General features: G+C 38.6%; 1 long non-coding RNA gene across 1 annotated transcript; it reads right to left on the bottom strand.

Moving 5' to 3' along the window:
- Positions 1-6,963: 6,963 nt before the first annotated feature.
- On the bottom strand, positions 6,964-9,884 carry LOC145437907 (uncharacterized). Its single transcript, XR_013914772.1, has 3 exons — positions 9,512-9,884; positions 8,027-8,212; positions 6,964-7,137 (listed from the first exon to the last, which is right to left on the bottom strand). It is a non-coding gene; the product is annotated as an uncharacterized LOC145437907 (long non-coding RNA).
- Positions 9,885-17,811: the final 7,927 nt, after the last annotated feature.

Here is a 17,811-nt window from a genome sequence, read left to right on the forward strand (position 1 = left end):
GTATTCGACGACCGCTCATTATAACGTTTAAACAGTATGGATGGTTCAAAATGATAAAAAAGAGACTACAATATCAAATGCCAGTTATGCACCAGTGCACATAAAACATCGTGTGCTCTTAGTTTATAGGAATTGATGTGGCTGGGTTGTTGGCAGATGTGTCGTAATGATTTACATATCAACTTTGAATATTGGTGACGTATGAATTTTGTAAAATTCTGGTCACGTCATGTTACCTCTTTGCACCGGTGTCGGTGTTATAACATCACATTACCTGTTCAGTGTTAAGAGATAAACTGAAGCCCATCAATTTCGTGACAGAATGGTGTCACGGGTCTTTGAGACTCAATGCAGCCTAGGGTTTAAAACAAATAGTTTTTTACACAAAGGTCTTTAAAAAATATTATTTTTCAAGTTGTAAAATTAGTCCATAATTGTGTGAATACTTTTCAAAAACATCTTGTGTGAGCATACGGACAATTACCACCCGATAAAGCCGACGTATATCGATATGGGTTGGAGAGAACTCTCAAAATAGTCGGTTCAACCGCAATACTACAGATATTTCGACAAAGGAGCTATATTTACTCTATATTTTCGATTGTTAATTTCAATCCACTATGACGTCACAACGGATTATTCATGGCGTCATGACTTCCAATAAAATGTTTTTTTGTATGAAATGCAACCCTAGTATTATCCTTTTGCGAAATTGAACAACATTCTCGGTCATTTATGTAGTAAATTTGTATTATTCCCTTGTATTAGACATGATATTAGGTGATGGTTATCATCTGTTGTTCATTCGAACCACAGTACATGATGACGAACGAAGGAAAATTACCGCTCAGGGATAAGGATATCAACATACGTATCTTATATATGAAAAGCCACAGAACAATAAATAGCGATTGGAGGACCGCAGACATTCTACATTAGCAAACTTTATACATATTTCGTGCCGCATTATACGATTCAGACCAGGGGTGTCAAACATACGCTCCGCCGGCCGCATCCGGCCCGCCAGACGATTTCATCCTGCTCGCCAAGCGATTCTGAGAAAGGGCAGTATTATCCACCACATTTCTGATGAATGTTGAGAATGTCAGTGCGAAATACTTTCATTAAATAATCCCTCAGGACAGAAAATGTTGAGTATGTTTATAGGCCACATTATAACCATCCAACAGTGGTGTTCCGGTTTCACCGCAATGACCATCAGCAACAAGTCCCTGCAATTGACACCTACTTCCGAGAACTAAAAAGTACACGCTGAACTCAGAGTTTTGCTGAAAAACAGACCTAAACCTAGTTATTCACAAAATTGAAAACCCCAGTTAGAAACCGGTATAGGAAGGCGACATGGAGAACGTAATTGTTACACAAAACGATATATTAAATATCTGTAGTGTTACTGCATTTTCACTTATGACTCATCAGCTCCTCGACATCCAGCATAAAACGAATCGCGATATAATAATAATGAACCAAATTTCAACGTCTGTGTTTACAGTTAAATCTCGTGTATTGTTCATAACGCATACACAGGACTATTGCAAGATAACGACTAAAACAAAGCCATCACAGCAATATCTCAACGTATATCGTCGTTAAAGTGACTGTATTACCTATTTATAAAATTGTATTTAACCGACCAATCATAGTCATTTTGCCAATTCCATTGTTTGCGAATAAAGGTGTTGATAGAATAGAGCCCAATGATCCATAGGGTGAATAATTGAGTAATCAAGTGGACATCACAGGCATGAATTTTGAGGTAGGATTTTGGAATATTGTGATAGATCCGGCCCGCGAGCCAGTTGAAGGTCTGAATCAAGCCCGCGACGCAGCATGAGTTTGACACCCCTGATTTAGACCAATAGCGATACTATACTCGCATTACTATGTCATTTGATGTCATAGGAAACACAACGCTGGGCGGTGTCGGTATGTTAGTGCTTGAAAGACCAAACACGACCACACTTGGATTCAGAAGCGACCAAATCAATCTCATGAATACGTCAATATTGACAGGAAGAGTTTTGAATGGAGAACGGGTACAGGCGTAAATTCACGTTCCGAAACTTGCGTCGCGAAATTGTAAGATTATATTTGATTAGCCGTAATTCATGCCCTAGAGAAGCATTTAGTGGCGGTATGTTACGGATGCAGTTCTAGGAACAAAATTGTTAGCAAACGTTGGAAAGTTGCCGAGTAAAATTCAAAGGCATTGAATATAATTTAGCGTCACCATACGCCTGGGTTTCAGCAAACGTTTCAGGATATCTGTGGTGAAATTTACGTTGGAGATTTATGCTAAAGTGTCCGACATTTTTGAAAACTTTAAATACTTTTTGGCGGACATGTGGACCTTCAAAACGTTAATCGTTCCGGTACGAGTGGGGAGCCTAGGCAAGTGGGCAGGTTGTCAAACAAGCCATTAACGTGGTTCGTTCCTTCCCTACCTTCTATATATCGTTAGACATCGCAAACACGTGACAAAGTGACAAAGTTAGTCAGAAGCTCGCATTGAATAACCGCTTTCCAGTGTGTGAGTCTCCATTCAATTTTAATTGCTGAACATTGGTATATTTATGAAATTCAAAGCTAAAAATACTCTGTCAATTCCATTGTGACGACGTAACGATACACTAATACCATGACGCTCTTTCAGTGACTTCGATATCAAACGGTCCACAAGTAGTGATTGATTAATATTGAAGTTGTGGTTATTTTTCAGCGTCGAGAGTATATTTTAACGTTTTTGGGAACCCGTATATATTTCCAACGAACAACAAAGGACTATCATCAGCGGCGGACAAGGTCAATGTATTAGTGCCGGTTCTTTCAGCCACGGTGGATAACAAAAATATAAGTAATCTTCCGACAGATGAGCGTCTAATCTACTCGGTATGTTTATACAAATAGAATGAAAGTTGAATGAAAGCACCATAACAAGTATGTAAATTATGAACAATAGACATTAATACTACACACGAACGGAAGTGATACTTTGGGACAGAGTTCATGTATTTTTGTCGCTGGCACGCAGAACCGACAGTAATTCAGCGTAATGTCATGACTTTCAGTCGACTCGGCATGACATGTGTGCTCGGACCCTACTAATATTATTTGTTTTGTTGTTTACGTAAAAAATGTCGTAAAAAATGTCATCTTTATCGGGTCATTGCTGAAAACGATTTTGCGTCATACTGTTAATGCAATTGAATATTCATCCACATTTCTTACAGCAACAGTTATCGTCGACCCAATTATTAATGATGAATGACAATTAGATATAAAAAATTTAAAGTAGAAATCACTGAACGAGAAACGCAGCTGCGAAAAGGGCTGCGCCAGTCATCATCATCAAGATATTATCTTTGATTTCATCGTTCCGAATCGTGGCTCATAGTTATGTCGTAATTCCGGAGTGACAAACCAACCATATGTGGCTTGCGTAACGATTCCTAAAACACATGCTAAAAAGGTTACATAGCTTACATGGTAAAATCTGCAAAATGATAATTTTACTTGCGCATGTTTTATTGCATCTATTACAGTGCGTATTTGAAAAATCGTCCCATTGACTCACATTTTTCCTTATTGAGTTTAGTAGCAGCGGATATCATCATAGCAGCCTAAAAGTGGATTGTACCACGTATATTATACTCCTAAATTTTTGATAAAGGCGGCATTTCGGCTGATTTATTACTGCTACAAATGCAGATATAGCCAAGAGATGAGTTACAGAGACGGGCCGCTGGAATATACGTTTTTAATGTATAAGGCATTTTGAAACTGAATCAAATGGACTATTTTTTGAACGCTGGACTATTCTGAACAACCCTAACGTACGATACATTTTACCATTTTGAGCTTAGTCTTGTCAGAACAGCTGATGAAATGTATGTGACCCTTGTCCAAATATATTTATTGAAACTACTCTTCTCTGTGTTTTACACACATTTCCCATTTTACTTCTATTTCAATTTGTCTTGCGTTGGAAATTGCTATTTGTACTTGTAATTGTGTATGAATTTACGTCGGAGTGATTCTGAAGTTTTGTATGATGATAGGTATCGATTCAATATCATATACGCTGCATATTCGTTTCCATAATACCCAATATACAGTAAGATATCATACGCCATGTTATGTCAGCTGCTGTTCGAACCCGAACTATATGACAATCAAACTCACGTTCCGGAATGCGCTTTTTGGATGGAATCAACAAGCATGTGGAGCGATGAAGGATGCAATGTAACTGGTGAAACTCTGCAATCATTCACTTGCACGTGTGATCATTTGACCAACTTTGCAGCTTTATTGGTGAGAATGTAGAAATGATATCTCGTCGCCTACTGCATGTACGCGTTCACATGATAATATTGAATCTGATACCGGTTACTGGTAGTTATAATCATTGGCTGTCGTATATCCGCTATAAATGAAAAGCTGTGAGCGGAATTCCCATGACGTTCTGAAAATTTGATATCATATTGTTTCCCATATGCCGCTCTGAATCCATGACATTTCGCCGTTGTTGCGGTTTTGAGAATGTTGAGCCTTATTGTCTGTATCAGCCAAGCGTGAATAGTTACGGGGTCAAACTCGATATCGCAAATCTTATCCAGTGTCAATAATTCTCCAAGGGTATCGAAGACTCGAATCGCCCAATAAGCCATTGATAATATGATTCATATTACCAAAGTCAGGATCAATTAAATTCAACCTCGCTTACCTTCTCACTTTGGGTCGCGGAGACCAAAATTAAATACCAATGTCTATTACGATAACGTGAATTAACTGCTGCATGGAAACGGCGGGTCATATCAAGAAAATACCAAAAATCGTTATTTTTTCAGAATAGAAATGATGTCTGTCCACTGCTATAAAAATAAAGGCGAGAAACACCGAAGCGTAAAATGGATAGGGCCTATTTCCACCCGCTTTGAAAAGCAATTGATTTCAGCGGTCAATAAGTGTTACGACACAGTGAAGACCAACGTGATTTTCACGACAACGCAACTGCTCCCCGCAACACGTAAAGACGTGCTACCCGCACTTCAGCAAAGCAATGTAGTTTACGAATTTAAGTGCCACTGTGATTGTGGCTACGTGGGAAGAACGTCAAAGCGCTTGCAGGAACGCATAAATCAGCATGTTCCTAGATTCATTAGAACACGCTCGATGAAAAGCTCACCCTTAACTCACCCGCTCAAGATTGATGCGGACCAATCAAAGGCCATAAATTCTGCAATTGGCAAACACTTGTTGGATAATCCCGCCTGTGCGAAAAATTATCGAGACGACAGATTTCGCATACTCGGAAAGGGTCGCTCACACTTTCATTTGTGCGCCTTGGAGTCGACTTTTATCAAAATACACCAGCCAAGGCTGTGTCAACAAAAAGAGTTCGCGTATCATCGAAAAATAGTACATTGAACGCTCTCGTATTCGACATTTCGTGCCGGTGACGTCATATTTTGTGTTACGATTGTTGATATACGCTGTTCTTTCGAATTCTCTACTAGTTGCTGACGATTACCCCTGACGAGTGTCAGCCGAAAATATTCGGGTTCATTTTAATATGAATATGCTATTCAATTGTATATCGAAGCGTAAAAGAGAAATTTTGGATTTCTCCGCACACATGACTAGCAATAGTTGGTAACAATTATATCATATATATAAATAAAAGGTGAATTTCGCCTGCATGGAAAACTACAAGTTATTGTTGTGTTCCTAATCATAGTACTTAGACTAGCAGGGTCATTTACACCAGCCCGATAGTTGTGATAATGATTCATATGTCGCCGAATTGTAAAATACCATATATGCTGTGACGTGAGTACTTCTAGGTTTTAATAATCAGCATTCCAAAGTTAAAGGTTAGTCACAAAACATTTTGAAATCTGAATTAGCGTCGCGACCATGAAGGCCATTGATATAGACTATTCGAATTCAATCTCTATTTTGGACTTCGTCACCCAAAATGGTATTACGCTACTTTTTGCGTCATTGTACAGAGACCCATCGAGGATGTACCTGCAGCACAGCCACTCCGTACCATAACCATTGCTGGATGCTCAATCTCCAGTTGCTCACTGCTCCTGATCGTGGTGATCTTCGTGTGTTATCCGTAAGTACATTGTAATAAATATTTGCCGTAAAAACTAAAAACAAAGGGAGGCATATATTATCAACCATCCACTTTTGTTACGCACACAGTAGCACATGAATCACCAACATGCGGCCGGCAAGGTCATATGTTGCGGCCCGCGACATGATTTTAGATTTATAAAGAATGCTTCGTAAAACCATTAGAAATTCGGAAATTGGCTGTAATTTGAATATATTGTTGCTGCTGTGGGTATTCAAAATAATCTTTCTCATAGGCCTAGCATCACTATTTCTCACTAGCTGATACTGCTTCAGCGATGGTAATAGCATTTCATGGAGGAAGAATTTGCTGTTAAGAATGGGCACATTAACTGGATGTGCAACGTCCCAGACACTGCCGAGACCAAGGCGCTTAGAAGCCTACTATGGGCTCCTCAAGGAGATCAAGCATTACCAGCAAGTACCGTGTTTGCTGTTGGACTGAGTGACCTATTTATCCCGTTATCAAATTCATGCGGCCCGCGACCTCTACAAGATCGGAAAACCCAGCAAACACAGTACAGACCAAAGATGTAGAAAAGCCGAGCCGATATAGTAGATGTTAGATCTCGGCAGGTCGTAGAAAGGGGGATTTTGTGTCGACTCAATTCAACGTCTTTTCCATGTCCTTTAATAATGTAAATATTATGCAGATGCTACAGCCTTTAAACATGGTGAGTAGAATGTAGATCCTACGTTAGAAGAAGAAGATCCTGATATAATAACCTGTTTTCTACCACTATGGGCTTAACCTGATCACGGCTGCGTACACACACCACATTATTTACTACATATTAATCACATTTGTGATAATTTAATTTCAAACGAATTGGCAATAATGCCGTTGTAAAAAATAAAACGAACAAACGAACGAATGTCTTTAGAAAGAAAGTGAAAACAGTCCTTATCATCAGGTTTCATCTTCTGATGAGCCAGTTAAATAACCAGCATGCGGCCTTTTTTTTCAACACCCTGCAGAAATAAAATGATGATTAATAGCTAAGACATTCGTACTGCGAAAATGGCAGAGGTAGCGACTAACGAATGACTCCTACATTTTTTTTCGCCCATACTTACTAAAATGGATTCGATTCTGCACTATTTCCACTCAAGTTTTCAAGTTTTATTATTATATTTTTTAATATTATATGACTAGAGAACTGACTTCATTCGTCACTTCTACTTGATTATCAAGATCAACGATGACTACTTCAGCACTCTTTGAAAACAGCCACTAACACAAAAAGAATTCTTGACTAAAATTTCTTCACATTCTGTCCAAAATGATCAATTCAATCCAAATGAATCAGTTATTTGGCAGCTAGTTGGAGAGATATATATATACTCAAGTCTAGAAAGTGGAATTATACTCTGCCTGGAAAGCTGAAGACCTAACAATATTGTGTACAGAGAACAAAACATTTGAGTGGCAGCACTGGTATAGACATTAATAAATTATTAGAATTGACAGCAAGATAACCAGCAAGACATTAAAATGAGAATTAGTGCAGTTTCTTAGGCTGTAGTGATACTTAGCCAGTAATTGACCTAGCAGAGAGCAAAACGTTGCAAATAAAGCGAGCGAAACCTCCGACAAATGATACGATAAAACATTAGAATCGACAGTCTTACTAGAAGCAGAATAACAATCATGAGGGGTTAGAGAACAGAAGCCCGGGAAGTGACCATCAGAAATTACTGCATACTGGCCGAACAAATCCATGACCACTAACAAATGGTCTTTCAATAGTCAATATTGATACCAAATGACACCACCCCTATTTCATAGCAACATTTAGCAAATACAGCGCTGGAGTCAACCTTATATAAGCCCTAACCAAACGCCCATTAGTTTTCCCACCTACTACTTCGCGGATGGAAATACGCATTAAAGCGAACGGACGCGACTTGTCACACTCTTGCTATTTCTGCTCCTTTTTTCTCTTCGTTCCTCTTCTCTGTCGCTTCCGCTTGAGGAGAGAAACAGTCGGCCGCGTTTACGGATCGTGAATTCCCGGTGGGTGATTCTTCCTCGAATGGTCAGCACCTTGAAAATTGAGAACAATGTTGTTGCAAAATGCATGACAATTTGAAAGTTACATCATTCTAATTATTCCAGTTATGGCCGTGAATCGTTACAAGTGCGGTAACCATAAGAATTATTACTATACTTCAACTACAAATACAATATATTGTATAAAATGATAACCAATTCTTTTACGTTGATCGAGTCCCAAATAGATGAAATATGTCAAAGAATTTGCTAAATTTTGTATAATTTGACAGATTCCGAAATCTTCTCAAAGTGCACCTTTCAAAAATTTGATATCAAGACTCCCAACATTTTACAATTCGAAGTTGGATGGCTTTACCAATACAAGCAAACAGTTTGTATCGCAATTGACAATTATGTAGAGAACGCTGCGAGACATAAGAGTAGGCCTACCCTAAAACGTTTCTCTGACATGGACATTAGGGCTCTTAAAATAGGACTTTTTTTCTCAAATCGTTCTGGCTACTTGATAAAATTGTTAGGTTACCTAATTTAAGCCTAAACACAAAATTTGGTTTAATTCCAGCCAGTAACCGCTTTGCTACAGGAGAAGAAAGTTTTTATTTATTATATAAAAATAAATAGGTAATAAAAATTTGAAAATTTTCTGTTCACCCCATGAAAATGTTAGGCTGTCTATAGAAACGATGCTCACCAAATTTGGTTCAATTCCAACCAGTGGAAGCGGAGATATTGCCGCCGAAAAATTTGGATTTGAATAAAATAGTATTTACGGTGACCGATTCTTTGTTTACTTATTAAAGTTGTGCTCACCGTAAGTACTATTTTATTAAAATCCAAATTTTTCGACAGCAATAACTCCGCTTCCACTGGTTGGAATTGAACCAAATTTGGTGAGCATCGTTTCTATAGACAGCCTAACACTTTCATGGGGTTAACAGAAAATCTTCAAATTTTTTATTATTCATTTTTATATAATAAATAGGAACTTTCTTCTCTTGTAGCAAAGCGGATACTGGCTGAATTTGAACCATATTTTGTTTGTAGGCTTAAATTAGGTAACCTAACAATTTTATCAAGTAGCCAGTACGATTTGAGAAAAAAAGTCATTTTTGAAGAGCCCTACTGTTCATGACCGTCCACGTTTAGAGTTGCATCTCAAAGATGCTAAAATAAGCCTAAATATAATCCAAGCAATACGATCGTCCACTTTGACTGACTGAATTTCTAAAAACACCTTGATAGCTTCCACATCTTACGTTTATATATACTGTCTGCTATCGGCACAACAAAGTAGGCCTATTTAAAAATACCAAAACAGATTCAACATACCACATCTCTTGCAAAGGCTTTTGCTTTCATTCAATTTTCCATCAAACTTCTTTAAATCCTCCTTTGTGGTGAGTTGCCTTGGAATTCTTCTAGGATCAATTCCGATATTGTATTATCATATACAATCTATGGCGGAATAAAAGTTTCGGATAAGTTCTAAAACGAACACAATTTTCCACACAAAAGTCAATTGCCACACGAAATGCCAAATGCTACGGTCTCATTTTACAAGGTATGGCGAGGAAACGTAGTGGTACGTTCCATTATAGCTAAACACCAATGAATTGCGGGTTCGAGCGTGACACGTCGACTCCATAATTCCTACCGAAGTGTTGGCCGTTTATCTAGGCTCTTCCTCGCCATCTGATTCGCATAGCCATGTCTTGAAAAGCCTAGGAGTGGGCCGTGCTGTAAGTGGGCAGATGGTTGCCGATGCACCTGGCACTCGGTGAATTCGGCCGCACAAACTCGGCACTTGGTGAATTCGGCCCTCAGGAAATTTTGAAATGAAGTGTATTTACAGCTATTAATATGAATTATCAAACTAATAATAGTATTATCAAGTGATTCGTCAATCTTGTAAGGTCAGGGCATCCGTAGATCGCGCAGTCACGGCGTGATTAGATCACGGATTGCGTAGCCACGGGAAATAACACAGCGCTCATATACCGACCACGCGCGGTCTGCTTGGAATCGATGGCGTGAGTCACGGGCCTGTGTCGTGTAAGTTTTGAGAAGATGGATCTTGGCGTTGTATGTGAGATCAAAACTGTGGAACATCAAGCGGCGCTTCTTCGTTTATCGATCACGACAAGCCAGTGTTCCTCATCAACAAATGTTTCGCATGATCACGTCAAAATAAATTATTTTTTGCCTTTGGAGAGACGATTCCACTCTGGGATTAGGGTGTCTCGATAACACGGTTGAAGGATCCCAAGATTACGAGATCTACCACGAGCCACGACACGTTTAAATTTCCTTTTTGATACTGCTCATTCATACTAAATGCATTTCTAATGCGAAGGTGTTCTAGTGCCAATTCCTCCAAGGGCCGAGTTCACCAAGTGAAGAGCGTCGCGTTATTTCCCGCAATTACGCAATCTGTGATCTAATCACGCCGCGACTGTGTGATCTACGCATGCCCTGACCGCCGTACAACATTGACAACCACTTAAAGTGCCACGTTCACCGGCAAACATTCCAGTAACCAATCATGGTGACCGGTACCGCTACGAGATCTACCACGGCCGAATTCACCAAGTGCCGAGTTTGTGCGGTCGAATTCACTAAGTGCCGAGTTCATTGGTAATCGGGCAGATACGGAACAATAATAATAAGAACCGGCCTGGTGTAAAATGACCAATGTAGTCGAACCACCACCATGAACACCACAAACAAACAAATAAACATCTAACAAGGAAAAGAAATTACCTTTGCAGCCTTTGACAAACACAGTTACCATTGAAACCAGCAATTAAGGTCTTATTCGAAAGCAGAATAACAACTGTTTTAGTGGACATATCAAATCAAATGTTGGAAAGTTCATGTAAAATAGCCCAAAATATTATCTTACTGTGACCATATTCCATCAATATGGTCTGGCTAGCCAAATTCTCTGGGCCAACATAATCAAGCTGCGTTTGGTTTCAACGATTAATAATCTTGTCACTGGATTCGAGGTACAATTGCACTCAAATATCAAATTTTGCTCCATTAATCAACATCAAGTTGAAAATGTCCATTCTTGCACCAACTTTTATAAAATCATGAATCAGTGTTCTACAGGAATGTATCTATATGACTTATATACCTAGAAAATTCAAGCATAAATATTATGATATACCGTAGGTATAGGTACCGGTAATTCAAACGTTTGAAGCGAATTATAGTGGTCTAATTTCACTAAATTAGAGCGAAATGCCAGCAATATAATTGTAATCTAATTCGGAAAAACGGTTTAGCTCTAATTCTAACCTGGAAAAGCTGAAACTTTTCTATAGTTGTCTACACCTGTTTTGCAGAAAGTCAAACAGCTCTAGGCGTCATATACTACAGGCACTTCGAAATACCCCATAAGCTATATGCTACTGCATATATACCTTTACCCGCTACCTCAGTCAGTCACAATTCCTATATATTTACGGCATTTACCATACAGAAAGAGCGAACTATGCCTGGCTGCGACCTGTTGCGCTTCAAATCTTTGTATGGCGCGATGAGCCGATGACGTAAAATTTGAATCGCCGAAATATTCTAGAAGTCACGCATCGATAATCATATTCCTAAACGTACAACATATCACTTATTTAGTTATTCTCTGAATAAAACTATTAACCATACTCGTTGAACATGCGAGATTACCGAAAGAGCGAATATATATATAATGAAGATCATATATATCAGAGGAAAACAAAACTATTCGACCTTAGAGCAACAACACGAATATACAACACCGGTGACATCCTCACGCAATAAAACGAAGGGAGAACATTGTTTTCTAATGGATAGAACGAAGCTACCGCATGAGATCGAACAAAACCGGATAGAATTCATCATGATTGAATGTACCGACAAAGTCATCCTTTCTACGTATTTTAGTCGTACCCGCGAGAGATAGAAAATTTGCATTATTAGGTTAACTACCGGATATAACGAAGCCTAATGCATGAGATGGAACAACACCGAGTATGAATTTATTCTGATTGAATATAACCACAAGACCATCCTACTACGTATTTTAGACATTCCCTCGACACTTAGAAAATCAGAACCTAATCGAGATGATCCCGGATGATCCTTTTACGGTTTTGTGTTTGCTGGGAAGTGACCCACGATCCATTATGAGGGGGTGACTCCAGCAGTAGGGTATGTATAATTTACCGCGCCGTAAAATATGTGTCATGCTTGGCGAAGGTTTCTGCCACTTAATAATTCGGTATTGTGACTTGATCATACCAATCATTATCATGGTCATGATAGATGGAGAAAGTAATCTGTCGATTCTGACATGTCACAATTGTCACATTTCCGACATTGAACGCCTCAATTGCGAATTTCGTCATTTGCCATTTCTGCAGCGCCGCAGTTTATCACCAGTCATTAATGATATTAGACTACCTTTTCATATTTAATCCCTATCACGGGATTAGACAGGAGTTTTTCCGGAATCCAATGCGAATGATACAGAGAACGAATCTACGCAACGCATACGCGAATCGTTTATTCCAAGTAAATCACTAAAAGTAATAACTTTACTGAAGTGGGTGTGATGTTTAGCGATTGAAATCTTGAGGTCTGGTTGTCGCGGCAGCAATGAAATAAGATATAAGATAGTAAGAATATAACATATTATTATCGTGTTGAAATATAATAAGAAAAAGTTTAATCGAGTCCCTGCAGTAATTAGAGTTTTAGTACGCATTTAGTTATTATTTTAAATACGTTTCTTGAGCCCTTTGCGTGCCACACAGAACGGTGCTGCTGGCCGTAGGTTGCCCACGCCTGGTTTAGATGACTATGAATGCATTTATGAAATGAAAACATCCAAAGTAGTATTTCTGCTGCCTCGCATTAAACATTGAAGTCAAGTAATAGAACTGCGCCACACGATTTTTGCGCCAGGATTCCTTTGGTTCATTTTTACCTATATTGGGGGCGCTGAAAACGTATCCGGCGTTATTTTTATTCTACTACGTCACGTTTGAGTAATACTATCGATATCGATTTTTACTACTTTTTTGGGGTAGTCTGGTAGATCTATCGTACTTGCAGTACTTATCGAAGTTGATATGTTTTCAGACTACTTCCACTTCCACCTGAACCGTAGTTTTGATGAAGTTTTGCAATTTGAATTTTGAAAAGTAGAAAGTTGTGTTTAAGAAAAAACTCACGAGTTACGTGATCATTAGAACTGCGGGACTTTGCCCCTGAAGCACGGTAACTGAATATATTTGCAAAGATTCTGCCAACGAGTAGTGTCATTATAGACATTCTGCGTTAGCCGAAGAGACACCTCTTGCGATTTCGTATGTAGCCACCTCCGAGTTGCTGTTGAAACATGCAACCACCTTCCCCCGACCAAGTATACTTGGATATTTACCGACTTTTAGTCAATTTCGGACCTTTCATTTCGCCTTCCAATTAAAGTAGTTTTGACATGTCTTAGAAATTACTATTTCTCCGTGTAATTGAGTAGAAATTTAAGGCGTTACTTGTGCAGCTTGATTAGCAACGCTGATCAATTCCATCAACTTTGGTTCATAGTTATGATGGCAAATCAGACACCTATGTTTACATTTATAATTGACGTTTAATCATGCAAAATCCAAACACGAAGCCACGAAACCATTTAAAGAATCACTAGAAACCAACCAAGCGCCTCTCTGGCTCTGTTACATCATAGAAAACATTGTATTTGGTGTAGGCAACAGAATGTCCCCTGTCGAGACGGATCATCGACTGTCCTAGAACCGATGTGTATTTATTTATGTTGTCAAGTAACACGCGCTTCAGGTGTCGTTTTGAGCTGTTAGTAAGCAGTCTCCATTCATCTGGATGTCTATAATAGACAACACAACAGAAGCCCTTCATATAATGGAAATAAACCAAAAGAAAAACAGTTCAGAAACATCTTTCCTCGATTTCGACAAAATGTGATTGTATTTGGAGATTGTGGAGAAGAATTAGTATGATAAGTACAAGAGGATAATGATGATAAATTCAGTCAAGTTAGCTTGAAACCACCCTTTTCTCCGCAAAAGCAGACATCCTGTGTATTTTAATGTTTAAAAAGAAGCTTAAAGGGTCATATATTAGGGTCATGTGCCAGGTGAAAAATTCTCTTTTACATAATATGCGAATACTATAATGGTTCCTGTTTGCAAATCTTACGTTATAGGAAAGAGCAGTGTGCTGTCACAAAATACATTGACCGATAAGGTCAGCCGGACGGATGTATAAAGATAGATAACGTAGGGAACTAAATTATGTATGGAGCTACTAATCACAATTTTTACGAAGAGTGATATAGGAAGATGTTAACTGTTACCAACTAAAAACGATTGCGTCCTCACATCGATTTATGGGTCGAACTGAGATCCTGATTGAAAGAAGATAAAGACCCAATGGATTCAAGTTCACCGAAAACTCAGTTATTTTGTTCTACAGCAACCTAGGTTTCATCAATATAGATTTCAATAACAATTTTTGATCAGTTTCTGTTGTACGCTCACCGTAATGTCACTAACGAAAGCCGAAATTTGATTAAATGAGTTAAAAAGACCAAAAAGATCTGACGTGATAGAGAAGTTCTGAGCACAGAATCAGATTTAGCAACCTAAAATTAACCTTAGTCAATCATTAAAACTTTTGAGGCATTTTTTTAATTACTAGACCAGTGTAATATTAAGGGTCGAAAAGAGCTCATGATTGAAAGAAGATAAAGAACCACCGGATTCAAATTCACCGAAAAGTCACTCATTCTGTACTGCAACAAATCAGGTTTCGTGACCGAAATATGAAAATAAGACAAATTCGAACCGACAAAATCTGACGTGATAGAAAAATTCTGAGCATAGAATCGGATTCAGCATTCGTAAATTAGCCTAAATCAATCCTTAAAATTTTTAGCGCACCGTTTTTTTGAAATTTTTAAACCAGTGTAATTTATATCTTGTGGAAGAATAGATGACAGGTGTCTAACTGCGTACTTAACACGAATCGGATTAAATATGCGTCTGGCTATATGGCACTATCAAATATTTTAAATGCCGCCGCGTTTTACCATACATTCTGTTAATTTCACAGGAACACGCGTTCAGGACGTAAATTCCATTCAGGATTTTTGTTCCTAAATCTATCTATCGCTCTTTTCGGACTGAACGTCAGCTTATTGATCAGTGAGATGCCATTCCTCACCGATCCATTGAACTATGACGACATATCTTCCTCGTGTGTCGCCATTGCCGCGATTTTACATTTCTTTCTACTTGCTTCGTGCGCATGGATGAACTGCAAGGGCGCCATGCTTGCTGTTGCGGTTATAAAGGTTTGTACATGCATGCAACTCTGGAGTTATGCGTCAAGGGAGTGAAGCGGCCACTGTTTGATTTGGATCAGTTTATTTATCTCTCTGCAAACATCGTCTCTATTTGTTACATTTATCCTTTTTAGTGTAGATTCAGGTAAAAAAAACTATGCGTTCCCATTGCTCCAACACAAGGATAAGCAACTTTTTTGTTGTCCACGGCCGCATTTCAAATACTTAGACAGCATACGGCCGCCAGCCATAGGTGGGCTGACTAAATAATGTCATTTTTCCGTTCGAATATCGAAATCCCCGTTCTCACGTCCGGTTTATTTGGGTTAACCAAGTAAACCATGCCCCATTGCCCTCGCCAGCACCGAAATCTACATTTACGTCATCTATTTCTTTTTTGTACAATCCCCTGACTTAAAGGAGGACGAATAGCCAAAACGATTACATTTGGCTGCCCGCGGATGACATTTTAGCTTTATTAAAAAACAAGGGAAAATCCTTCTAAATGAGGACGTATGACGTATGCTTGTATCCATACCGTAAATTCATTGCTTAAAAGCTAGTAATCTTGTGATATCTAATAAATATCAAACCCATTTTGAAACGAATTTATTTAATGACAGTATGTAACATTAAAATCAGTGACTTCCTTGACTTCGCATACGAGAAGACAAACTTGCGATATTGAAAACCTCTCGCGACACAATAAGTTCTAGTTGCGACTCCAGGTTTCCGTTCAACAAGCGAGTTCCGTACTCTTTTTTTTAGGTATTTCATTTGCGAGAAGGCAAACTCGCACATGTGACGTGAGTGGTTTCGAAAATAACAAGAATTTCTCTAGCCAATTCTCGCAACAGTGGATAATCCTCGGGTCTATCAAATTTTCCTCACATGAAATAATCCAACTCCAATTTGAGATTAAATGCACTTTCTCCTCTGTTACAATTCTTTTTCGTTTTACGAACCTAATGCAATGTAGACTAACTTTAAAATGTAATTGGGCAGAGGAAAAAGTTTTGTCTCAGTGTACTCTCTTTCCATTTTCTCAATACACCCACACAATGTTAACCGTTTACCAATGCTTTTATAACTAGGCCTACGGTTCTACCAGTCGCAGTATCGCCAAGCTACTCACATTCAGACTCCGCGACAAGGAAGACTAAGTTTAATCCTCATACTCCAGAATAATACTAATATTGCTTTCAGAACTGCATTAATCGCTGTAGAATTTATCTCCTCGGCGATTTTTCTTGTGCCACTTAACAAGAAACATTATTATTTGGGATGGTCTGAACGTGAGGTTCACGTTCACGTTCGCGTTCTGTGAGTGAACCTTTGATATTTAGAGGTTCACGGTCGGAAACGAACCTTGGTAGGTTCGGCACTGTGAACCTTTTGCATATATATTATAAATTCCATTCCAACATGACATCTCTGGTTGAAATTTATTGATTTCAACTGCGGTTCACTCTATGCATGGCGCAGACAGCATAAAAAAATTAACACAAAACGAGAATGCACCTTGACAATCTCCAAAATTTTGCTTTTATTGTGCCGTTAACTCTTGATAAGGCGCACACGGAATGTTTTTGAGTAGATAAATTTTACCGCGATGAATGCAGTTTTGAAAGAAATATTTAAGTTTATTACCGCCAATCACATATTACAATAATGCGAATGTACGATACATAATCCGATAGTATACTTTACTTTCTCGTATGGCTTCATCAACTGTCCACCCCTGCTCTAATACATTCTTCTTGGTACGGGTAGAAACAAGTTTCGGTTTATCTTGTTCCGTTTACTGATCAAAAGTTTTGTGCGCTTGTGTGTACAGCATATCAACGTGTCTGAATAAATAAGAACGTATTTTATTAGGCACGCCATTAGATACATTATGGGGTATTACAACACCAGTCTTTGCCGATAGCGAAATTGCCCGTGTTCGAAATATAGCACTTTATGATTCTCTGGCATTGAAGTGTATTTGAGAGAAAATGTCGAAATTATGCCAAAATTATGTCGACACCGTACCACAAAATTTTTCCTGCAGTCGAACACCCATGAAAGCAAAATTCCCTCCCTCATAAATTTTTAATCCGTATCCTCAATTCAAATTTAGACCCTGGACATGGAACCACTGAACTTGTATTATATATAATCAATTTTTCGTTATTCCGCTCAACTTAGCTTAACAGCCTGTTCACATAATTATTGAATTTCGCATGTCCCTGACCAATGTTCCCTCTAATTTTTGACGAGT

The sequence above is a fragment of the Botryllus schlosseri genome, chromosome 4, assembly GCF_051294905.1.
Source record: "Botryllus schlosseri isolate E-star chromosome 4, Bs_hap1, whole genome shotgun sequence".
In the NCBI taxonomy this organism is placed as follows: domain Eukaryota; kingdom Metazoa; phylum Chordata; class Ascidiacea; order Stolidobranchia; family Styelidae; genus Botryllus; species Botryllus schlosseri.